We start from the raw sequence: 20,273 nt of genomic DNA on the forward strand, positions 1-20,273 counted from the left end.
GGAGGGAGAAAGTTGTGGGTTGTTTGTTCTAGTACTGACTGCTGAATGTCAGGCCTTCCTTCAGGCTAGAAGTACATGTAAATGTGGAACTCTGATTTAATAATACAGTATTATGTTGTATTATAGGACCGCGGCTGTTGGTAATTGAATGGAACTGGGAAGCGTGGGCAGATGAAATGTCTCGCTATTTCAGCAGTATTTAACCTTTTGTGTGCTTAGCGGAGTGCTCTGCTCCACTTAGGGGGCTGCTACTGAAGATGTGTCTCTCCTGTGACTTGGCAGAGCTCTGCATGTGCTGGGAGAGAAGTAGGGACCTTTTTGTGTAGGAAAGGAAGGCTGATTCCAAAATGAATAGACTAGCTGCTTGCAGCCAGAGCCAGAGAGATGATTGAATGGATTAGGCAGGCAATTAGGGCTCCCACACTGTATTTTGTGACCTTACTTATTACTTTATTACTCTAAGAAAGGCGATTCTTTTCCTTAGATTCAAGACCTAAAACACAGTTGTTACATAACACATGTCTAATGTATGAGTGAAAGTACCCTTAGTTCATAAGCAGTTCATAACTTTTATGCTACTGAAATGAAGCAGGTCAAGAAGATTACATTCTACATTATTACAGCAATGACTTCCTTTCTCCCTGCATTATACTGTTTAATTCAAGTGTGATCTTATTCCTGAATATGTATGTACAAGAAGATAAATATAGTTGTCAGCAATGCAGAAATAATGATTATAAAGTTAAAAGCTACTAAATGCAGGCAAAATACATTGTTGTACATGCTAAGCCATTTAATTACATGAAATTAAAATTGAAGCTTGTCTTTCAGCAGTCCATCTATACTTCTTATTTATATTTCCCCCCACTCATAATAATTAGGAGTGACCCTCCCTCCCCACCTCCCACACCAAGGAGGAAGAAGTTTGTGTGTAGAATTCACATATACTGTTACCTTTCATTAGCCAGCATGTTGCTTGTGTGACTATTTACTTGTTTAGTAATATTTTCAAAATGTTCATACATTAAAACTTCCACTTGATTTTTTTTGGGGGGGAGGTGATATTTCTGCAAACTTGCTTTGAGAGACAGAAATGCTATATTACAAACCTTTATTTTTTGAATATGGACCATTCAGTTAAACTAAAGATATGTATGAAGAAAACATGACAAGATTTTGTAATGCTGATATGTATGCATGCATGAAGGGCCTGAGCCTGTAAATCCTTGCTTTCTTGAATAGGTCTTCCTTCCACACAGTCTGGTTAATCTCAGTGAGACTGCATACATGAAGATAGTTTGAAGGATTGAGCCCATTGAGATTATTCCTGTCACTAAACTTAATGGCATGGCAACTATTACATTATACATCATGCATTTTTAAGTATATGGACTGTTTTATCTTGATCACTGTAAATCTTTATAAACATCGTTGGTATACATTATTGCTGTCTTCTAGAAATATCAAGCACTGATATAAAATAGAGATTTTGCCAATTCTGTAGAACTTTTCCAATGAGTTAAATGGAATTTCTCCCTTCCCACAAAAATTGACATTCTTTTTTAACCTCTAGCTTAAGAGTAATTCAGACATTGTAGCCCATGAGTATTTCTTTTCTTCAGGTGGTATGATTAGAACGTTTCTGTCTTCAGGAACAGTTCTGCATTTTGTTTTGGTGCTCTATTTCCCTCTTTCTTTTTTCAACAAAACTGAAGGATGTGGCATATTAATATAAAGTTCTAAAGACTTTAATAAGAGTATTTTACAGGTGCCAACATTATTCAAGGTAAATTCAGTGGTATGTTTAAATATGGAAGTAACGCAAAAGGTACCCAACATTCACACACCACTGTTACCATTAAGTTATTACTCAGGCAAAATATCCTGTTTATTACAGGCTCCATTTTGGGCCTCTTCCATGCTGATGAACTAGATCCATTTCATAGATCTATGAAATATATGAAATGTATTCACATACTTGTTAATGTATGTACAATGATTACCTTAGTGTCTAAGATAGTCTTTCAGTAGTTCTTAACATAAATTTGCTTCTCCCCATGTAGTTATTTTGAGGAGTTAAACGATGACTTGTAAAAGTTATTGATTGGATTGAAAGTGAGAGTTGTCCATAATTCTGTCTGGGAAAAAAACTCTGGTTTGATATAATTATGAACTGTTTTTCTGCACAGTTCTGTGTGCTTGTCTACCCTTTTTCAGTGTTTCTTTAACTAACTGAGGTTTAAGAAACACAGTATAATAAAACATAAAGCACGTATTTTTATACAGACTACACATATACGTATATACTGTGTACATGTATGTATATACATAATACTGTACGCACACACCTATAATACACTTACTCTTCCTCTACCTTCTGGAGCATCTAGAATACTAAAAGAAAAGTAATGCTATTACAGAAATCACTGTCACCGTTTCCAGGAAAGCCTCTTTACTTAAAGAAACAAATTCAGATATGGAGCCTAACCATGCACAACTGTATCTGCTTATATCACTTCTGAATCTGAGTTTTCTGAATTCAGAACTTTCAGAGCTGGTTCGAAAAAGAATGCTCGCAGACCTGACAACAAAATAGGTTTTGGACTAAAAAAAAAATTCTTTCCAGATATTGCAGAGACCTCAGATTATTTCATTATGTTGAACATCTCATATATATAATTACCAGGCAAGGGGAGGTTATGAATCAAGTACTTGCCTTAACTCTTTCTTTTTCTGCATCCTTTTTATTGCATGTTACATTAAGCAAATATTTTATGTATGTAATTATTATATCTTGTTTCAGGTTGTTATGTCTTTCTAAAGAAAAGCTAAGGGCTTAGTGGATTCATCTGAGTTTCAGCCTGAAGAGCACTTTTTGTAGTTCAGACATTGGTGATGTCTGACAGTGAACTAAAAGTCAGTGAATTTGTTTGTATCATATTATACATATTAATACAATATGGTTTGTTTTACTTTTGATAAGCAGAAAAGACAATGATCTCTCTATGTGTTTTAGAGAAAGGACAAGTTGCAAATTTATTAAACACATGCTTCTGTGTGCTAAAGACTCAGTTTTCAGGTGACATGAACAACCATGCTGAACTTTTTATATCAGGGACTTCTGGATACTCACCATCTCAGAGAACAATACTGTATAAGAATTGGATCCCCCTGGTGATACCTAAAGATCATTAAGGTCAAAGGTTCCTACCATTTTCTCGGTCCCAAGGAATTGCGTTATTTGCTTCCAACCCACAGGAAGAAGTAAGACCTCTTACATTATCTCTGTGTATTTCATCATAAACCAAACTTTACTCTTCATTTTTCTATGACTCATTTTTTTCACATTCTGTATCAAACTTGTTGCTAAATGATGTCCTCCCAGGTTCCTTCTGCTGGAAGGCACTTACTGGGGTTTGTTTATTTATTTATTTATTGTATTTTCTTTTCTTTTTCTTTTTTCATATATGTGCACAACAGCAACCCCCCAACACATTAGCTATAATAATGCACAGAATAATGTAACAGACAGGTTATAATTAATTCTGGCCTGGCTTTGCCTGAACAATAAGGGGTGTGAATAGAGATTGGGAAAATTCTTCACTGTCAGGGTAGCAGAGAAGCTGAAAAAAACTCATTGCCAGTGTCTTCCATGCTTCCATTCCCCTTTTGTTATTAATCTGAATGGTTTACTAGGCTGAGTACATTGTTTTAAATTAGCCAACACTGTTGTGGCCCATTCTCACATAAACAGATATGCAAGTGGGAATTTTATTTTATATTTGTTATTCTATTGTTTTCCATTTTACTTGTTAGCCAGCAATTTTCACAGATATTTTGCTTTACTGGTCCAGAAATATACCACGACAGAAGCATGGCTATTCAGTGGATTACCGTTATTCTTTGTATTAGGTGCAATTAATTACATTATGGAAGAAGAAAGTGTTTTAAAGGGATGAGAGTAAAAAAAGGGAAGAGAAAGAGTTAAATGTGTGGAGCAGTTGGCAACACTGTCACTGATTGCTTGAAGTGGGTTGAAGTTCACAGTTTATTTGCATTTGAATTAATTGAGATTGGTGTCCAACAGAGCTTTTCAGAACAGCTTTCAGAAAGACTTCTTGTATAATAAAGTACTTGATAAGTACTTCAATATGCTTGAGGGAAGATGGTGAAGGGTATTTTCGTGGCTTTGTTTTCTGTGATAGTGTTTTTTATTTAATTTTTTTCTTAAAGCATTACTGTACTTAAAAATTATTTCTAGCATTAAGTATGTATTTCTTTTTATTAAGAAATGCCTTTTTCAAATGAGTATACAAAAGAGTATATAGGCAGGTTTCTATTACAATATTTAGGATTAAAAATGAAAATGGAGTTTATTTACAGAGGTAGTAAACACACCGATGATTAAAATGCATTTTTACATTAGCCAGATGCAATAATCTATGTCTACCAAATTCTGTGTTTAATAAATTATAGGCTTGTCTCAATTATTATGTATCACTTTTGTTCCAATGGAAACCACAAAAACTCTGAGGGGGTATCCTGTTCTTTCCTGGTCATCTATGTGGCCATTTTTTGGTATTTCTGTTCTTGGATTCATAGCCTTGTGCACATGGATGACTAGGTGCACCTACAGACTGGAGACAGGAAAGGATAACATTTCCCCTCCCCTCCCCCCCACCAAATACTGAGTGCTAGGGCACTCACCTGGAAAGGCAGATATTCTAAGTTCTGGGCCTCATTCACTCAGAGGGGGTTTGAACCTGGGTTTCTGTCATTGCTTTGCAAAGGACTCGAACCACTACAGGTCAGCCACTATCAAAGACTTTCTCTAGAACTCCTTTTGAAACCTCCACCATGTTAAGTGAGTACCGCAGCCTGACCTGTGCTTAGAGTGCTGTTCTAGGAAATGAATATGGTTTGCTTCATTCATCATAGGCAGAAGACAAATGAACTCTGTGTTTTAGACAGAAGACAAGTTGTAAATTTATTTGCACATTTTCTTATGTATTAAAGACCAGGTTTTCAGATTAAATTAGCCTGAAATTAGCCCCTGTGGACTAAGAAAATGGTAGGCACCTTTGACTTTAATTAGGGTTACTGTATTTCCAGTTTCAAAAAAGAGGAAGGCGGGGGGCGGGGAGGAGCAATGCCAGGAAGCGCTGGGAAAAACTTCATGCTGAGCAGAGGCAGAGCAAAATCTTGGACATGTGCTGATATTTTAAAAAACTGCCTGGACGGAAATGGGGGGACCCAAAACGAGAAGGTGTCTGAGAAAACCCAGACATATGATAACCCTACTTTAGTAGTTGTTTGAAGTCACACAGAGGGGTACAATTTTCTACAGTAGTTTTCTTTCTCAAACTCTCTCTGGCTGAAGGGGTCCCAGAACCCAGAATCCTAACCACTGAGTTAATTCAGGCAAAAGTGATCAGTATACACAACCATTTTCTATTCCTGAATTGAAATATGGAAGTCATGGGTTCTGGACAACCTCTGCTCAGTGTGTAACCTAAGTCAAAAGCAAACAACATATTTGCATCTAGAAAGAAAGAAATAAAAAACTAAAAACCAAACCAAAATTCTAACAATATTAGAATGTCATTATTCAAGTCAACTGTTCCCCTTTTACCTTGAATATCATTTTCAGTTATATAGTCTTAACTTAGAAAAGATTTAGAAGAGATGTGGTCAGCTCAGAGAAGGAGAACAAAAATATGGAAAATGTGGAGAGAATTCTGCAATGAGGGAGTGTGAAGTGATTCAGGTGTTATCTTCCAGAAAAGAGGCAAATAAGCAGGGACAAAGTAAAAAAATACAAATAGTGATATACAGAAGGTCATTAAAGTGTATTACAATTTTCCCTTTTCTTAGAATATAAGACCAAAGGGATGCTGAGTTCATCTGAGTGGTAACAAAGGTAATATTAATAAAATGGAAATACCAACACATACTCTGTGAAATTAGGATTAAAAAATACAGACAGTGGAAACATTCACTGTTAGATCCAATATAAGATTTAAAAAACGCTAGGAAGGATATAAGCACTGATCTTCAAGGTACACACAACCACTAGTTTAAATTCTCTTGTGAATTAGTTTAGGAAAGAATTCCCCTTGTGAATTAGTTTTGCAGCAGTTTTTCACTACAGGATTTCTAGATATTTTTAAGTAAGGAAAAAGAAATCCTGTAAAAAAGCTACAGTATAGTATGGACCTCTGGTCTGATCTAATGAAACAATCCCTACTTTGTTAATAGTTGTTTGCAGGCATCTGTTCTCCATATGAATATTTACATGAGACTGTAACAAATCCAAATACGATTTCATTACAAAAACAATCATAACACTTTTTATTTCTCTAAATAGACGACTATTAAAAATTACAATTCAAACCAGTCTTAGAGATTTAGTTCTTCTTCTGGAGTAGAAAAGTCAGATTCTTCTGGTACCACCAATTCCATACGTACTGGCCATACAGCAAAAGTTTTTGGATATTCATTAAATATATAAACACAAATACTGTCATTTTTCTTTCTTAGAGCATAGAAGGTAGACTCCAGTGGTGTTACTGGGGGGCCAAATGCGTAGGCACAAGAGAATAAACCCTTTTATAGGTTTATTAACTTTGACAATTGGAAGAGTTTAATTTCTTATTAATGTGATGGGCAGGGGTTTATATAACTAAATCCTGTACATGCCAGTGCAAGGAGACATCATTAACAGTCATTTTAAGAGTGCCTATAATTTGCTTTTTGGGACTGGACATTTCTTCTTCTTAACTGATTATTTTTAATGCCTTTTCCACTAAAGCATTCCAGAGTAGGTGTTTTATCTCTCCCTTTGTGTCCATTTTCTCAACAATGACTAATTTTTTTTCTTCATTTCAAAGTCCATTTAAGTGAGCAGAAAGCCTCATTGATCTATGTGCGCTCTGATTCAGAAGCTAAGCAATCATTCAGTTTTTTATAAAAAGTAGATGGATTGTCCTCCCTGGAAGTTAGCAGGCTAAGTACTTCATGGGTAAAGGCGGGCTTTCTCAGTGCTGTCTCCAACTGTTCTCCAGTCCTGAGTAGAACTCAGACAGTAGGTCCAAGACTGACAGTCTCTAAGCATTCACTCACTATAATCCACAATGTTCGTGAGAGGAAACAGAATGTCCCATCTATTAGAATGGTGTAGCTTCTTCTTCACAGTCTGTCTTTGTCATCCTAAGGTGACTGTTTTGTGGTTCTGGCGATAGGATTACTTTTTTCGCTTTGCTTCTTATCTTACTAGAGTGGCCCTAGCTGACAGTCAGTCAGTGAGTGAGTGAGTGCGTGCGTACTTGCCAAGCCATTCGATAGCATCCCCAGTGACTATGTGTAGTTCCTGTAGTCCACCACTGAACTTAGTGGAGGGGGACTAAGTGAGACTAATATTAATCATTCAGTCATTCAGCTGAAAGGTGTCCACAGCTAGTTATTAGGAATATGACGCATAGCATTATATCTGAACTCCTTGTCCTCTCCTGAGTTGGGCTTTAAAGACGACATGTCCATCAGGTTAGGAGCTGACATCAGCAAAATAAAGCACCCACCACTCACTTTCAAATGTTTGTCGCCTTTAACATGCAGACAGAAGTAGCATTTGAAATGTTTCCAAGTGAAATGTGCATAGTAATGTTTCAAAAAGGAAATGCTTCAGGGGTCATATGTGTATCCCTTGTGCCATGTACTGGCTGAAAGAATTCAAATGCTACAGCATCCACTAGTGCCAGTGAGGGGAGTGTGCAGGGAAGGGGAGATCAGAAAGAAGAAGTGAGCAGGGGTGGAGGAGTACCCAGAGCTTTCAACCCCACACTAAAACCTCTGCCCTTTGATTGGGGTCCTGGGAGTCAGAGGAGATTTGGCAGAGGGGTACAGGGGATAAGTCTAGATCCAGTCCTGGCTCCAGATTCAACCCCAGCATGCATCTCAGTCTTGCTCTTGCATATTGTCTCTGTGTAAATGTGACCAAAAGTGAAACTGTCCAAAAGAGTACCTCAGGTACCATTTTTGGAGAGTTTCAGTCACTTTCCAAACATTTCAGAGGGTTTGTATCTTTGCACAGCTGGCCCTTTGGAGTTTCAAAAGTGTTTCAAATGTTTTCATGGTTACATCTGTCCACATCCTTAGTTTAGCGGTAAAAGCATCTGCCCAGAAAATTAACACGTGTTCTAGGCCATCCTCACTCTGAGGGAATTCAAGGTCATTTTTTATTTCCCAGGAGAGAGGCCTTACTATTAGGCAGGCTGTATCAGTGCCTCCACTCTTCTTGTTTGAGCTGCACTATTTGACAGCCAAAAGTGCAAGATTCACAGGCCAAGGAGAACAAGTAAGAGGGGACTGTTATGATGAGAACATACATATAAGATGGCAGGAATTGTAGTTATATGTCCCTGCTGTTAGGTAGTCATCAATTAAAAAATACAGAAATGTTGCCAAGAAATAATTGTGCAAGCAGGGTTCAAAACTATACGTACATATATAAATCCAGAGGACATTTTCCCACCAAATTATGATTTAAATGTTGATTTTAGGTTGCATTTAGCAGACTGACCTTTTAAGAAAAGTGCACCTCAGCTGCTGCAATGGTCATTGAAAATGTAAATCCTAAAAAGGTCCATTCTCCAATGTACTTGCTAAGCTTCAACGGTCTTTTTGTTGAATTAAAATTCAGAACATCTAGTAACTCAATCAGCAGTCTATCGGTTACAATTAAGAAAGGGGGATCTTCTTATCTTAATTGTTATAGTTTTACGGTGAATAGGTTTTTTCACAACTTGTAAGTTTTACTGAAAGTAGTTTGCATATTAATGCATGGGATAAATGAGTTATTTGTTCAGGGCACAAGAAACTGAACAATATTTTTCCTGAGATTTAATTCTGGTGCTAGGTAAACACTCTCTCCAAACTTGCAAGAGTCTCTCAAGTGATTTTCAGACAATGTCACTCACCTATATTCCATTTTTGTCTAGTTTCATATCAGAATTATTTTGTTCTTTGGTACGTGGGAAATTGGCACAAAAAATATTGGAACAACTTACATATTCATGTTCTTGTTGCTTTTCCCAGTGAACACAGGGAGAACCTTAGGGCTTTCATCTGAAGCATTAACACAGTGCTTTAGGCTTCAGAAATTAAAAAAAAAAATAGTATGCCCAAAGACCAAGAATCTAATATATGTATGTCCTTTGCATCTTTTCACTGTGATGGTCTCATTCACCTACTGCTCCAGGCTCTGAGACAGAAAATGTTCTCTCATAGAATGAAAATTTAAAAGGGGTAAAGTGTGCATCTGTCATTATACATTTTTGCATATATCTTATAAACCAATAAAGCAGCAGTAAAGATGTGTTTTATACACACAACACTTGGAGACTGAATATTAACCTTAACACTGTGCCTTTATACTATCCCAATATCCACCATGCCTGTGAACATTGTAGTAAGCATCTTTAAATATTCCTTATTATTAGCTACATAGTTACTGAAGTTTCTAAAGCAATTCTGAATTTGAGTGTGAACATCTATTTTGTTTGGGTTCAAGTATGATACCCATCACTATGGTAACTTCCAATAATGTATGAAAACAATGTACCTAATACCAAGGGTGTTCTTCATTCACATCTCTGGAGAAACTGGAGATACAACAATCCTGTATTTGAATAATAAAATGGATGTATTTTTAACAAAATTAGTATGCATTTGTAAATTTTGAAAGAAATTTGAAGTATTTGAAAGCACAGCTCTCAATGCAGTTTAAATATGAGTGGTGAAAATTGAGTTTGGATTTATACTTTTTTAATGTAGTAAAGAAAAATAGTTTTATTATTGGGAATTTAGTTTCTAAATCTGCACATTCCTTATGCTTTATGATGATACTGCAGTCTAAGTATTCAAAACTTCTTAATGCCAAATCCATCTGAAATTCTAGTTGTATTAAAATTATATTGTGGTTCTAGTCTAGGCTCATTAACATGCAGATAGACCCTCTGTAATAGGATCCTATCTCTGAGGGCAATCATGCCACCTGATGGCCACACTAATATTGCCCCAACCCACTGTGGTCTCTCACACTATTGTCCTATCTTTGCCTGCCTTCCCTTTTTGATATGGTAAATATGGGAGGCTGTATTGGAGCCCTGTATGTATATCCCTGACTTCTCTTCCTCCTTCCAGTCACCTGACTCCTTTACCCTTGCAATAAGGCCCAGGTGCTGCTAATTGTCTCTCTGCAGGCTTATTGCTTTGCAGCCTGGCTTCCTGCAGGCTTCCCTCTCTAGTCCCCTGCAGGCAATTAGCTCTGTTACTTTGCTGTCTCTGTCAAGTTCTGTTGCCTGCCTCCCTGCAAGCAGGCTCCCAACTCTTAAGTTTGCCTCACTAACAGCTGCCCTGTACCCTGTCTTGCAGCCAAGCCATCTGCTCTCTTGCAGCCTGCTCAGCTCTGCTGCTTAGTCCCATGCTCATTTGCCCAGTTATCACCAGACTGGGGCTTTGTAGTGTGTCTCCTGCAGTCCTGTTCTTGCTTCATAGTAACAGGGGTAAGAGTCTTCCTCTTACACCCCTAAATAACCTTTTTCTCTCTCTTCCCACTTATCAGATCACTCAATATGTTTTTTGTCTTCAGGACAGGGAGAAATCAGAAGCTTTTATAACCTTTTGACATCTGCTTGTCTTCGCCACTATTCCATGGCACAGATGAGATCAAGGCTTTCTAACTGCTGGCCCACGAAGGGTAAATTTGTGGTCTCTGGGCTCCCACCCAGCTGCTGCTCCTCCAACATAGCTGCAGCAGTAATCAGGGCCTCTAGGCTCTTCTTCCTTTTGGCTGTCTGGCTCTTTTCCTTGGCCCAGGGGGTAGGGCGGTGTAGATGAGCTGTTAATGCAGGAGGAGCCTGCAGTCAGGGTGTCTGAGTAGTGGCGGAGCTTTTTGTTGGAAAGCTAAGGAAGAGCTGGGGCATGTGTTAATGTGGTGGGGAGGTGCAGGGAGTAGCAGCAGGAGGGTATGTGAAACAGCAGCAGGGGGTATGCAGTACACCAGGGGTGTGCAGTTTCATGGGGATAGCAAGGGAGCAGTATAGCAGGGAGAGGGGTGGTGGGAGGTGCCTGGATGCAAGTTGCAGCAGTGGGATGGTGCTGAGTGCAAAGGGGGGCACCCAGGCATGTGATGCAGTGGGGTTGTGGCCCTGTGGGGGCCATGGCTCCCTACTGTTGTGGCCTGCGGACATGCAGTTCCTGGCTACTTAGTCCAAGATAAGAACTTTCATAGTCTTTGGGTCTTTGAAGAGGCCACTAGTAAGGATCACTATCCTACAAACTAATAGGAGTTTGTGGAAACAGGCAGTAGCATGAGGATGGGTGGGCAAACAAGGCATGAACTCTGGGCATTGCCTAAGAGAAGCGAGATGACATGGTGGTCCTGGGGTGCCTTGCCTTCCCGTGTCCCACTGCATGTGCACTTTCCAGCTCCAGCCCCTACCACAAGTGGCAGGGACACACAAGTGTGTGTCAGTGAATGTAGGGCACTCTTGAGAAATGTAGTTCTGTACATTGGCAATGGAGTTTGCTGCTTCTCACAGGAGATGTTAACCTCTTTGTTTTGCTGCCAAAATGGTGAAGTTTTTTTGCCTTTTACCAGGTGCCTCTGGTAAAAACATGGGGTGACTTCCTCCTCGGCAGTACCAAACTTGAGTCACTACACCTGCATATTGCATTCTGGAGCCTCCAAAATCAGAAGGAGGAGTAGGAGGGAATTCTGGTCAAGTGCTCTGGGAGAAGGATAAAAACCATTTGAAAACAGAGACTGCAGTCTATCATGTCAATGCATTGTTATGGAGAGCTAATTTTTCAAGAGGGGTATCTTGTCATATTTTGTGAAATCTTTTATAGAGCCAACTGTATAGTTGGGAAGGTTGTTGGAAAAGCTTTAAGGCATCAAGTACCCTTATTCAAGTGTTTTACAGGTACCTGAGCACTTGTCCAATAGCTCTCCCAGATATTTTATAGGACCAATTATGTTCATCACAAAACGATATCACAAAATGATATCACAAGACATCATTGCTTCTTATACATTTCCTGGACCATCACGGCAACAACAGCAACGTCAACCCTAATTTCTCAAGGTATTTGTTTGCCTTGCATGTATACTGCGCCTATATGCTAACAATACTTATGATTGTTTTATCGCTTTTGACTTGTTTATATGGGATCAGCCCTTTCATAATCTTGTAGTTACTGTATCTGAACTTTCTGTCATGGCTGGATATAGTATTTGTCCCAGGCCTAACTTTCTTCTCTTCTTGCACTTATCATGTCCACCAGCTTCTCTGCTATTTCCCCACCATTTTCTATTGTATCTTTTTTACTTCTTGCTAGTTATTTGTCTCAACTCCTCTTTTTTGTTAAGTTTTAGAATATTCTGACATGCCCAAGTGGCAGTATATCTTGTCTATTTATTTGTTTTTCATCTTATAAATTGTACTCTATAGAATTTGTAGGTTCAGACAGTTTTCAGTTTTATAACCAAACAAGTTTAAAAACAGAACAAAATTGTGAAAAAGCAAATTTAAGAAAATTCAGCATGTCCCAGAAGAAAATCAGCTCCCTTCCAAAAGACTGCTACTACAAAAGACTGAATGAATAGGCAAAGTGCAGTGGCAGCTAACAAACTTAAAATACATGAGATAAATGAGACAAGTTAACTCTAGAAGCTGAAATTCCCAGTTAAAAATGCTTTCCTGTTGGCCAAAGTATTCTGATCTGGAAACTGTTAACAAAAAATAGAATAATGATCATTTGAAAGATGCTTATCTGAACCAATTTATTTGAAAAACTGTACATATAAGGCCTGGAAAATGGCTCTTTTTATCACTGTATATATATTGCCGTATATTTTATTTTTGAGTTACCAAGTGCAAATCATTTGCATTTATTTGAGAAACTAATGCTTTTAAAGTTAAATTCAGGAACATAAAACCTTTAGTTTATGATGGACATATTTTTACTGTTACTGAGGGGGAAATCATTCTTTTTCCCTGTATTGAAGTATACAGAGTATTTGAACTCTCCTAGTAACAGAAACATTCTTGATTGTTTGGTAGTGGTCCTTCAGATTTATCAGGCAAGTTCTAATCTAATGCTAAAGAAAGAGGACACAGTTCTAGATCCTGAAAGTAAAGTAATATAATGGAATAGGTGACCATTCCTACATATTTTTAATGAAAAGAAACATCATATTTAGTATATTAGTACCCTATAGACATACCAGTCCTTCAATCACAGTTTGTAAGCAAGTGTACGGATCGCAGAGCTCTCGCAATTTCTAAACTGAATCTTTTGACATTCTGACCACATAGCTGGCTCTAGAGGAAAGCCTGAAATAATACAATGAGCCTGTTTCTCTTTTAGTCTGGTTTTAATCTGACGTAGTTTCACTGATGCTAGGGTCACTGAAAAAGAGAAGGGAATTGAGCCCGGAATCTTTCAACTGCACGTTGAAAGGACACTGTGGCAGAAATCAAATCATCTTTTGAAATTTGCTACTTCCTCTTTTTTCCTAATACTATATTTCCTGCAAATAACTAAAACTAGCATTATCACATCAGAAATAATGACCAGCTATAACAGTGAAAGAACATTAATGTTGATTGATCTGTAGTACTAACAAGACATTCTGCCTTATTAGACATATGTTAAAGCAGTTACCAGTAATGGCAAACATAGTTTGTCTGAAACTAAACAAAATCTCCAAAATGGAAATAACATGCATTTAGAAGGGTTGCTACAACTTCAGTGCAAGCCTTATGATCTGCTATTAAACTGCTGTCCTCCAGAATGTGCACAACTTATACAGAACCCTGCCCCCTCCAATAATGAAGAATGATTCCTTCAAAGCAGTTGAATTTAGAATAGGTAGGCTTCCTACACTTTATTCTACAACAACTGGAGCTGTTTATTGACAGCTTTTGCAAATATGTAATCAATAGGAAAACATCTATTTACATACGTTTTATACATCCTTTCCCAAATCAGTAATGGAAAATTTCATACTCAAAGAAACAGATTTGTGAAGCTCCCAATAGAGTCCAGGTTCTGTAAACCAACAAATGATTTCTGTTCATCATTATAGAGCATGTATGTTTCCCACCTTTATTCATATAATAAATTATTCAAATATGATTTAACATAGACCTCTAAGAAACAGGAGAACAGCTGTATAATAGATATGGGTTGAAAAAGAAATTGTTAAGCCATAGAGAGGTAAGTGGGACAGTCCTACTTCAAAAGGGAGGTTGGGCAAGTATAAATAGAGAAATTGAATCAGTGGCTAGTGAACAAAAAGCCTGCTTCTAATTCTTACTACAGGAAAAGTGTACATTCAAAATTTTCATTTTGTTTATAATGAAGAAGTGCATATGCTACTTGCTATATGCAAACTTTGAAAGAAAAAAGAAGTTACATTTCTTGATTAAATGTCTTACGATTTTATAAAAATGCCATTTTATATTGGAGTTCCTATTTAAGCTATGTATGGATAAATGTAAGAATCTTAAAAATAGTTGCCAACTTTCAAAACAGAGTTAAACCATAAGAATTAAAATGTAATTTAAATTCAATTAAGTAGCAATCCAGGTGTTATTTTTATGCTGGTTCTATGCTTAAAAGTTTTCAGAGAGAGTGCTACAGAGCTCAAACACAGAATGAAGCTGTACAAATCTCTGTATACCGCTCCTGAAAAGTACTGAATGGTGACTTTGAGTTGATATGGAGTTCTGAGTCTGTAGCTCTCTTTCTGCATTGTACTAGTTAGTTCTAATTCTTATAAAAATGAAATATATGCTGAAAACTATTACTTTTGTATCTCATGATGGGGATCACAAGGGTGGCTTAATGATTTTCTGATAATTGGGCCACAAATACTAATGAAATAAAAAGACTGGCTAAATCATATGAAAGACCTGATTGTGTGAAATTAACACCAAACATGATCAATATCTAGGGGACACAGAATATACAGAAGACTATACAGAAGCTACATAAGTTGATACAAAAACAGCCTGAGACTGTAAGAACAGTTCCTAAGCAATCATTAAAAGAGATACAAAAGTAATTTAGCACTTTCAATGACAGCATGATCCAACAATCTGAAAACATGAAAAAACAGCTAACAAATCTTGTGAAATTAATGTCACATAGCAATTATGTCTAGGGACAAATCTCTTAAACAAAAGAGTGAAGAAATCTGTTGTAAAATTGGTAAAGCCAAAGAACTAAATTGGTCTCTCTCTCTTTTGTTCAAAAGAAATGTTGCCTTTCTTCCATAATTACATAATGAGCTGGAATTCTGGAAAGAGAAGTGGCCTCAATTACAACCCATGGTTCTTTCTTCAGGAATTCAGAGAAGTCCTAGTATGGGGGGAAAGCCACAATTCTGTTTTATGATATGAAATCCAAAGTCTCATTTACAGCCACAGTAATCTGAGACAGGTGCCTTTGTAGACAATGTAGTTAACTGATTGATTCAGAAACCAGTCAGCTCTGCAGTAAAATCATCTTTTGAAGCTTATTATGCTCATTTTGAAATAATGGGGCAAATGAAGCACCAGACCAAAGAACCAAAAGTTATATTTTTTGCTCCCAGTCTGACTGGTCATGACCTTACTGTACTAAAATATTTATCAGAGAAGAGACTGGGAGCAGTTGCAAGCTACATTAACCCATAGTTTTTGACTGGATAACAAAAAGAACTGTCCAGAATCACTGAAAAAACTGCATTAGCCTTGCTGACATCAAGGGAGTTTATCAGATAAGGAGATGAGGTTACAAGCACATAATTATCCAAAAGTTACAAGATGTTTTTATCTAAAATCAGTTTAAATGTACTTTGAATTTTTTCAAAGGGAAAACAAAAATGCATTAAAATAGTAAGACTTTTAAAATATGCAGTGAAACTGAAAACCTACCATTCTTTCATGGAATAAAAAATACATGATACAAGAGTGAATACCTCTTGATAATACTAAAGAGAATTAGTGACAACAGTCTAAAAAAAACCAGGTTTCTCTAAAACTTTCACATAAGCCATTTACTGTAAGTATTTGGCATGGCAAAAGATAAACAGAATAGCATATTTCCAATATTTACGTCCATCTGAGCTGTCTTGTATGCTAACTTTGCCTAAGAGTCTGTATAACTTTTGAGATTTCTGTGTTGGAGCCCAGGAAAGTAGGGAGAGGGAGGGAGGGAGGGGCAGTTCTGCTGGAAAGCAAATAGTGTTTCAGCTATTGTTTATTCCCAAGGTATTATCCTTGAAATTCACATTACCGTAAGGAGGGACTAAACGGGGTTCATTGCTACTTTTGTACAAACTATGAGTTCCTCCATATTAGAATCATCCTCAGAAATAGGGCAACCATAGTATTTTTAAGGAAATCCAGGACTACCTCCCACCCCATCATGCTGATCCACCTCCCCACTGGTCAGCAGCAGGGGCAGGGATCAGGGACTGCCTGTGGGAGAATGGGGTGAGTGAGGCCTGGAAAGTGGGCAGCTGGGGCACTGGTGGGCAAGAAATCAGGAGATGGAAGCTGTTGCTGAGCAGGGAGAAAGTTGCCTTATTGTGTGTGTGCGTGCGTGCGTGCGTGCGTGTGTGTGTGTGTGTGCGCGCTCCAGATCCAGGCTGTTGTATTGGCATGTACATGTGCCACATCTTGTGTCAGCAAGAGGCTGAACCTGGGCAGCTTCCTCTTGACTCCATCAGACCCTTCTGTGCCCCAGGCCCCCCCACACTCTACCCACTTTGCTTCCTCCTACTTTGGCTCCCTTCCCCATGCTTCTCTGCTAACACCACCCCACCACTCACTCCTCTTTCCTCCCTCCTCCCATCACCCCTCCCACCATTTCCCTGCCTCCCCCAGACCTTTCCCCCTCACTGCCTCTGTGACCCTCCACTCACTCCTCTTTCTCTTGCCCCTCTCTCCCCATCTCCAGCTTGTCCTCCCCTCCTAACATGTGCGTGTACACACACGCACGCACGCACACGGTGGTAGTGAGTAGAGCCCAAAGCCACCTCCTTCAAACATGAGTCCCTAGCAGCCATGATCACAGCAGTGTTCTCCCACTGCCCTACCCAAGGCAATCCCCATCCCAGACAGGAGAAGCAGTGCTCAGCCCAGCATGCCCCCCACCTGCAGCTGCTACACAGGAGGAGTTGGGTTGGGTGGTGTAGGTGGGGTGGCACCAATGTGGGACTTTTGTTTGAATTTTCCCTAACTGGCCAGGATGCTATGAAATTTGGGACTGTCATAGCCAAACGAGAACATGTGGTCACCCTACCCAAAGATATCTTTTCACACACTATTTTGCTCCGTGTTTTCAAGGATGTTGTTCAAAGAAGGGGAAAAAGTAAAATTTTGGGAATAGTGGGCATACCTACACATGTTATTAATTTGACTGAATAAGCTCTGGTGCACTTTGCACTGGAGTGTATTGCTCCCAGGCACCACATGTATATGTATGTTCAGGGCTGTAACATGTTGGGCTAGGCCTGAGCAGCCCTGGGTGGCAGGGGGCCTAAGGAATGAGCCTGCCAGGCTGGGGCTGCTCTGACCAGCTCAACATGCTGAGGAGGGCCTGGCTGGGGTAAAAGCATGCTTTAGTGTGGGACTAGCCAGCAGGCAGCCCTTACACTGAAACACTATTGTGTCCCAGCCAGCTCTGTGCACTGTATGGAGTAAATAATGCCGCTGAAGAATAGTACTTGTGTTGACAAGTACTATACTAGGGGGCATTAATTAGGTTACTGTGGGCTAATAGGGCTGCATGTGTAGATGCTGAGACTTTACTGCAAAGCTAATTAGGCAATTGCAGTAAATGTCTTGTGTAGACAAACCTGTGGCTATTTCAACAGTATTCCTATTCTGTGCTTATAAAATACTGTATTTTCCATGTTTTTTTCTTGAAAGAAAAATAAAATAACTTTCACTGAAAAAAATTACTAAAGGTAATTTTTATTTTCAAGATGTAGTTCTTGCCACCAGAAAAATGGTGGATGGTCTTACTAATAATTAAGCTTAGAATAAAAAAAAATAGGGCTGGAAGAAATGTTGGGAGTTCTAGTCCAAGTCCCAGATCAAGGTAGGATCATCTCTGTTTAAAAAAACCCAGGCAAATATTTGTCTAAACTGTAATTAAATTTCGTCTGACGGAGATTCCACAGGCTCTCAGATAACAGGTGTCAATGCTTATTTACCCTCATAGTGAGAAAATTCCTGTGCTGCAACTTAAGACTCTTACTACTTTTCCTGTTTGCTGCAGCCACAGAGAATAGTCCATCACAATCATCTTTATAATTACCTTTCAAGTATTTGAAAACTATTAAATAATCTTATAAAAAAATCACCCTCAGTTTTTTCTTCTCCAGACTAAATATTCCCAGTTCTTCCATTTTATTCCTTTTCTAAGTCATGTTTCTTAGACCTCTATTAATTTTTGTTGCTCTCCATAGGATTTTTTCCACTTTGTCCACATCATTTTTCAAGGGTGGTCCCTGGAGTTAATATTTGGAGGTAGCTGCATTAAATTAAACAATAGCAACAAGGCTTAGGAAATAGCAGTTTATACCTTTAAAGAATAGGGTGGGGAGGGAGGAATATCTATTAGTGTCCATTTGAATCTCATTTCATGAGTGTAAGTCACTCACTATTTACTGGCTGTGAATCTGGGGATTGAATAAAATGAAACGGGCTTGGCCGTTTTATCATAATAATACATTGCATGTTATTAAGTTCCTGATCATAATGTATGGGAGTCAAAGTAGACAGCTGTAGATACAGAAATCCTTATATCAGAAATGGCTTTGCAAAAAAAGAAAAGAAGAGAGAGATTGTGCTAGTGCAAAAAACTACAAATATGGAATGTACTCCTACCCTAGACTTCTATCACTCTGTCTGTTATATTACCTATTAAATTCTATGTATCAGCGCTTAAATGTCACACACAATTCCTATAACTACAGTTAAAATCTTGTATTGAATGTGATTGTCCATGTGTTATAATGCTTGCTCTTTTTCTTTAAACTTTTGGGAAGGTATATATTTTATCTTATCTTTACCTGATGGTCCAAGTGAAGCAGTCAGGCTAGCAGGCATCATAGATCCACTTGTAACTGGGGTCAAAGATGTCTCTCCAAACTTTTTTCCACTGCATTCCCAAAGAATAAAGCCTTGCTGCCAGGTTCTGGGAGCTTTCTAAATTGACATATCTAAGAAAGCTCTTGAATACATTACATTACCCTAGCAACCTGATCCTCTTTCATGACTGACAGAACAAGTGCAATTTTCTGCACTTATTTCTGACTGAGCAACATTGAGGCTCATCAGGAAAGTTGACCTTTGTGGTTTTACAGTAAAACTAAAGCCAACTTTCGCAAGAGCTGAAAGAGGAAAAACCAAAGCAATCAAAGTAAGAAAAAAATCTATAAATTTACAGTTAGTTTAAGGATTGGACACTATCCCTATTGCTATAGGGTTATTTTTATTTCATATAGCATTCTTTTAAAAATGGAGAACATTTTATTTCATTTTTAAATGAGTTAGTGGTTAAAGAAATAAATAATATCCACTTAGTTATTACTGCAACTTGTTTTGGTTCTTTTTCACTCCCTATTCTAAATCCTGGGCCTAGTGAAATAAATTTGAGTTTTGCTATTTATTGGGTTTTTTTTCAGTGAGGCCAAAATTCCTACTATAGTCAGAATTACATAATATCACTGGGGCAGAACAGAACTGGGGCTCAATCATACGAGTCACTGAATGTTGTTAACACCTATGCCATTAACATGCATCAAAGTTTTTATTACCATACTTCTGCTGACTATCCGTCAGATTATTGTTGAAGAATCACTTTGTGCTTTAGGCTTCTGATATTTGATTGGATTTTAGGATATGCCCCTCATTCTAGGATCTCTAGGTAAAATTGTGGCACATAAATCAATTGTCTGGCATCCATGTCACCCTATACCCAATTGCTTCCCTCCATTATTAGCTCCAATTACTCATAAACCTACCAAAGATTAGAAATAACCTGTCGCAGAATTTTTGTGATTGATGCTTCTGGTTTACAATTCAACTGTTATGGTAGCTTTAATCACACACATGGCTAGAAATAGGCTTTGCATGGCTAAAAGGTAAAATAGAGATGGTAAAATAATGCATAGTCTCTTATCCTTCAGCCTGCAAGGTTAACAGATT

At 38.1% G+C, this 20,273-nt stretch overlaps 1 protein-coding gene across 2 annotated transcripts in view; it reads left to right on the plus strand.

Moving 5' to 3' along the window:
• Nucleotides 1–20,273, plus strand: part of FSTL5 (follistatin like 5) — a 597,279-nt gene that overhangs the window by 1,024 nt on the left and 575,982 nt on the right. The window lies entirely within an intron of this gene.

This window comes from Crocodylus siamensis, chromosome 2, assembly GCF_052110815.1.
Source record: "Crocodylus siamensis isolate JL-2025a chromosome 2, ASM5211081v1, whole genome shotgun sequence".
In the NCBI taxonomy this organism is placed as follows: Eukaryota; Metazoa; Chordata; order Crocodylia; family Crocodylidae; genus Crocodylus; species Crocodylus siamensis.